At 48.3% G+C, this 6,270-nt stretch overlaps 1 pseudogene; it reads right to left on the bottom strand.

The window, feature by feature from the left end:
• Positions 1–391: 391 nt before the first annotated feature.
• LOC136451854 (probable glycerol-3-phosphate acyltransferase 3) lies at positions 392–6,014 on the bottom strand (annotated as a pseudogene).
• Between the last annotated feature and the right edge of the window lie 256 nt (positions 6,015–6,270).

Here is a 6,270-nt window from a genome sequence, read left to right as displayed (position 1 = left end):
TATAATAAACTTATTTAAAGATTTAAATATTGCTAATATTTTGTACAAACCTAGTCAATATTATGACACTTATTTTGGAACGGGTGGAGTATGTCTAGACACTTAGTAAAACTATATTAAAAAAACAAAATAACCTATATGATTTGGAACTAATAGAGTATTAAGGTTACGTATTTTGTGATTAGAATCATAAATTGCTTCCAATCGTAAAATCGTACAACTACAACAGAATTAAGATTATAAGAAAAAAAATCATAGTGAGGCGTGTGGTCGGTTGGACGTAAGAAGGTGCCAGGTTTGGTGGCAGAAAAACAGAATCGAAGCCACCTTTCAAATTTCAAACCATCAGTCCATCACTCCAGCATACTCCAGTAAAGCTTATTTGCGCATATTCAATATAGATTTGATTTGTTTTTGTTGAGCTTGTTCATAGATTGTTTGATTTGCAATCTAAATGGTAACCTTACACGCTTACAAATAAAATGTGTGTTTTATTTTTGAGTGCTCACTGGAACGGAAAAACCACATGATACTCCTGAGTATTCTGTACTCGGACAATTTAAGTCAGTGCTTTTTGGGCGCGGTCGGCACGACGCCTTCGTTGCCGGCGAGCGTCATGTACTTGTCCTTCCGGGTCAGCCCGGTGAGCTCGAACCCCAGCGCCTCGCCGAGCCCGCGCTGCACCCGGTTCGCCACGTCGATGCTGTCGCCGCGGCCGCCGTTGTCCACCGGCGTTGTGGCGGAGCGCGGCAGGAACTCCACGCGGTAGGCCGGCCGCGGGTTCATCATGAAGTAGAAAGGGTCCATCCACTTGGCCCCCGGCTTGGTGGACGTGCCGTAGAACATGCCGACGCGGGTGTCCAGCGCCACGGGGTTCACGTCGACGCCGAGCTCGGCGAAAAGCGGGCTGAGCCGGAGTAGGTACTCCTCCCGGCACGTGGTCCCCTCGGGGCACACCACCAGGTCGCCGCGCGCCAGCACCGCCGCCATGTTGCGCTGGTCCTTCTCGCGGTCCCGCGTCAGGCGTGCCGTGCGGATCGGCGCGATCAGCTCCGACACCGGGCTCAGGCTGTACGTCACCGCGGTCACCGGCTTCCCCAGCGCCGCGGCCACGATGATGGGGTCCAGCAGCGTGCGGTGGTTGCACACGTACAGTCGCCCGCCACCGCCGCCGCCTTCGCCGCCTTGGCGCGCGGTGGGCACGTGGCCGCCCACGAGGCGGTAGTGCATGCCGGTGAACGCGCCAACGGGGAAGCAGACGCGGTACGGGAGGAAGGAGAAGGCGATGGTGCGGAAGACGACGAGCGCGATGCCGAACGGGAGGAAGGTGTACATGGCGAGCGCGGCCGGCGGCGTGGGCGCGAAGGCGAGGCGGCCGTCGTGGAAGACGAGGGGCCTCGGGTACTTGTCCCGCGGCAGCGGTCGCCATCCCCGCGTGTCGGCCTCGCTCACAGCGAAAGTTTCCTGCACGCACAGAAGGTGTGCAACGTAATGTCAAGGGCGCTGGCGTGTGCCGTCACGAGGATCAGCATTCAGCACTGGCGTTAGTTGACTGCGACTATATTTATTATGACAAAAAATATATATATAATAAATCTTTTTGTTGCTAATTTGGCGAGGAACATTTTAATTGCTGATAATAATGTTAATGCAAATTACGGAAGATTATTCAGAGTCCGTACGTGGATTAGATTAGGTAGGATTTCATTTTCAATTTGATCTGATGGGGCTCCTGGTCATTATACTTTTTACAATTTTACTCCTAGCCTGGACCTCTCTCCTGGTCATTCAAAAAATACTACCTCTGTTCCAGAAATAATACAATTCTAAGTTTAGTTAGAGTCAAACTAACTTAACTTTAGTTGAATTTGGAAAAAAAATGATACTAACATTTAAGACTCTAAAAATGTATATTATGAAAATATCTTCCATGAACATCTAATGATGTTTATTTAGTACAATAGATAAACGTTAATATTTTTTATATAAATTTAATGAAATTTAAGATGCTTTCACTAAGCAATACTCTAGGATTATATATTTTTTGAGACGAAATGAGTAGTTTTCTAATAATATAATTTTGTTATGTGTAACCGATATATGAAAACAATAAATGATAGTTAAATAAAAGTTATGATTTGTAGACTGATGTGTAAAAAAGTCTAACTTATTTGTAATTGGAGACCTATATTAAAAACGCTATACATGTGGGTTTCAAGCTATTAATGTTCCATGATAACCAGGAAATCGCTTGTTCCTGGTTATGTTTCCACGATCAGAGTTCAAATTGTAGCACCTACTATAGGTGCAATTTACACACATATAAATGCTTTTAATTTAACTGTTATATTTGTGATGCTATGATTATGAACCAATTTATGCTAATAAAAAATTATTTTGCAAGAACATCATGGTCTACGTTAATTATGATCCACGGAAGGAATATACTCCCCCATCAAAAAAGAATGCTATTTTAGTGTTTTACTAAGTTAATCAATCTTAAGTTTAACCAAATTTATGTAAAAAATAACAAGATTTATCAGACCACAAACACTACCAGAAACGTAAATTTGCCGAGTGTATTCTCTCGAGCACTCGGCAAACAAGATCTTTGCCGAGTGTTGCGCTAAAAACACTCGGCAAAAAAAAACACTCGGCAACGACGGGGTTTACCGAGTGTAAAAAAAATACTCGGCAAAGATGAGGTTTGCCGAGTGTTTTTTTACACTCGAGAAAGAAGTAAACATCTTTTTCTGGGAAAGGAGAAGAAAAAAAAATGAAAAAAAAACTTTGCCGAGTGCCCAGATCTAGGACACTCGCCAAAGAAAGAAAATCTTTTTTCTGGGAAAGGAGAAGAAAAAAAATAAAAAAAACTTTGCCGAGTGCCCAGATATAGGACACTCGGCAAAGGAAAAAATATTTTTTCTGGGAAAGAAGGAGAAGAAAAAAAATGAAAAAAAACTTTGTCGAGTGCCCAAATCTAGGACACTTGGCAAAGGAAAAAAATATTTTTTCTAGAAAAGAAGGAGAAGAAAAAAAAATAAAAAATAAAAACTTTGCCGAGTGCCTAGATCCAGGACACTCGGCAAAGGAAAAAAATGTTTTTTAACCGCGGACACGTCCTATCCTTCTCCCCGCACGGCCCCCTCCCCTTCTCCCTGCGCCGTGTCCGCACGCCCCCTCCCCTTCTCCCGCTAGCGGCCCCTCCCCTCCCGGCCGGATCTGGCCACCCCTCCTTCCCCCGGCCGCTGCCCCCTCCCCTTCTCTCCTGCGCCGCGTCCGCACGCCCCCTCCCCTTCTCCGCCCGCCGCGTCCGCACGCCCCCTCCCCTTCTCCCCCGCGCCGCATTCGCAAGCCCCCACCCCTTCTCCCCGGTGCCGTCCCCCTCCCTCCCGGCCAGATCCGGCAGCCCGGCCACCCCTCCTTCCCCCGGCCTCTGCCCCCCTCCCCTTCTCCCCGGCACCGCCCCCTCCACTCCTTCCCCAGATCCGGCGGCAGCCCCTCCCCTCCCGGATCCGACGGCGTCCCGGCGGCCGACCCTCCCCTCTCCTCCGGATCCAGCGGGTGGCGTGCAGCGTGGCGGGTGGCGTGCGGCGTGGCGGGCGTGCGGCGTGGTGGCGTGGTGGCGGGCGGCGTCTGGCGTGGGGCTTGGTGGCGTGATGGCCGTGGTGGGCGCGTGGCGTGGGTGGCGTGGTGGCGTCCGGCTGGGGGCAGCGGGCGTGGTGGCCATGGTGGGCGGCGGTCGGTGGCAGTGTGGTGGCCGTGGTGGGCGGTGGCCGGTGGCAATTTGTTTTTTTTATTTCTTGCGAAAAATGTTTGTCCGAGTGTTTTTTGGGCACTCGGCAACGTCTTTGCCGAGTGCCCGACGAAAAACACTCGACAAAGTGAGTTTGCCGATAAATTTTTGTCATGTGCCCTTTGCCGAGTATTTTAGAAGCTCCCGTTCCCCGTAGTGAAATAGGGAAACTATGAAAATATATTTCAAGATGAATCTGGTCATGTTTATTTTGATATCATAAATACAGTTGTTTTCTTAACATATTAGTCAAATCTAAGATAGCGTGGCTTAGAATAAAATTAGAATAACTTTCTCTTTAGGATGGAGGTACATAATAAGCGATGTGAAAGGCTAATTAATTAGGAGGTTGTGTATCGCACTGCTATATAGGCCAACATGGACTTCGACGTTAACCAATATAAAATTAGAATAACTTTCTCTTTAGGATGGAGGTACATAATAAGCGTCGTTTGCAGGGAACTGAACCTGTTGATTGAGTATGGTTAACCAATACAAAAAAGACACTTTCGTGCATGACTAAGACTTGCAAACAAACATGGTTATATGGACCCAAGGCTCGGTGACCCTAGGCTGCCGCTCGAGCTCATCAGCGTCAATTCCCCTATGTAAAATCAGTGTTTAGCCTATATTTTTAAGAGATTAGGCTTAATCTCATACTTAGCCATGAGATCCGCCCAGGCTTATACAAAGTTCTAGGTCCACTACTGGTTATATATACTTGTACACTTCTATGGTTTTCTTCATATTCTTACTACAACACTTCTATACTATTCCCTCCGTTTTAAATTATAAGTCACTTTGACTTTCTTAGTTCATCCATTTTGCTATGTATCTAGACATAATATTATATGTAGATGCATAGTAAAATGAATGTACTAAAAAAGTTAAAGCGACTTATAATTTTGGAATGGAAAAAATATATATCTATGTATGATATCACCGTTATTAACTATATATACTTATTAACTATATTACTTGTACACTCTATGGTTCACCACCAATGTTGACCTCCTAGTTTACCATTTGAAATTTTGGACTCATTTTCCCTTACGCTACACTTCACACGACCTTCCTAATATATGAGCCCGTGGCTGGCGTTCCTACCGTTATCATATAGAGTTCTTTTTTTCCACCCACTATCGGCTACACTTCTACCGTATTGCTTGACCTTTTCTTCTCTCTAAATAGTAAATTTTAAAACTACCCTAAAAGATGAGAAAAGCAACTTTTTAAAAGAAAAATAATATCTGGGTGTTATATATATTATTGCAACGTTTTATGCGTCTTTGACGTACTGTAACATCACGTATATCGGACGGTTAATGTTAGGAGAGTAATAAGCAATGCTCTGACGGTCTCACCTTGCAGTAGTAAGGAGAGAAAAGGTAGTGCACCCTACCGCTGCTCGCCGGTCCGACGAGCCCCACGGCGCCCTTCTTTCCGGCCACCTCCAACTCGTCGCCAAACAGCGCCCGGAGCGTCTTCGCTGCCATCTCGGCTGCGTCCTCCTCGTCCATCAGCCCGGCGAGGACCCCACCGACCGACCTCACCTCAGGCCCCACGACGGCGTCCACGCCGACATACTCCTTCAAGAACCCGTCCACCATCACCCTCGGGAACGTCGCGCTCACGGCCACCACCCGCGCCGCTGCCTGTACCGCCGCCACGCCCTCCGCCGCCGTGGCCTCAAGGAAGAACTTGGGGAGCACTGCTCTGCCGACCCTGGCCACCTCCTTCTCCTCCAGACCGACGAGAGCGACCGTGGCCATGGCCCTAGCCCGCGCGCCGTCGCCGGGGAGGAGGAACATCAGCGGGTAGAGCAGCAGCAGGAGAAGGCCCCGGAGGAAGCCGCCGGCCTCGATGGCCACGAGCATGAAGTACGGGAAGGCGGACACCGGCGGTTCGCAGGATCCACGCCTCCACGTCGACCACTAGGGTCTGGCCATGTAGCATGTCCAGCGGCGGCGGCGGCGGGCTCGGCTTCATCGTCACTGCCATCCTGGTGGCACGGTGGTGCCGACGACCGGCGAGCTTCCGCAGGAGGAGGAAGAACAAGGAGACCAATGGCTTGGACAATGATGAAGATTTCATGGTCATGGCTGTCTATACCTTGCTGGGTAGGTATCTATTGCCTTCGATCGCGAGCCCTATAGTCTGTGTCGAGGTGTTGCATGTACTTGTCCTCTGGCATGCAGTCTGGCTTCTTCGATGGACGTTTGTGTATCTGCTCAGGAGCCATAAGTAGAGCGCTGTGGCTTATTTATTATATACTCGGCTTAGTAGACGTGCCGGCGTGTGCCGTGCCGTCTCGGGGATCAGCACTGGTGTTAGTTAACGTCACGAGGATTAGCACTGTGTTCGTTAGAGTAGTTGTTGCTGCAGCAAAAAAGACTTTGGCCGGTCAATTAGGCCTCGTTTAGTTTCTACATGCGCTCCTAAAATTTCTATCACATTAAATGTTTAGATACATA

The sequence above is a fragment of the Miscanthus floridulus genome, chromosome 5 (assembly GCF_019320115.1).
Source record: "Miscanthus floridulus cultivar M001 chromosome 5, ASM1932011v1, whole genome shotgun sequence".
NCBI classification, from domain to species: Eukaryota; Viridiplantae; Streptophyta; class Magnoliopsida; order Poales; family Poaceae; genus Miscanthus; species Miscanthus floridulus.
The sequence above is the reverse complement of the archived record's forward strand: the minus strand, read 5'-3'. Positions and strand labels throughout refer to the sequence as shown.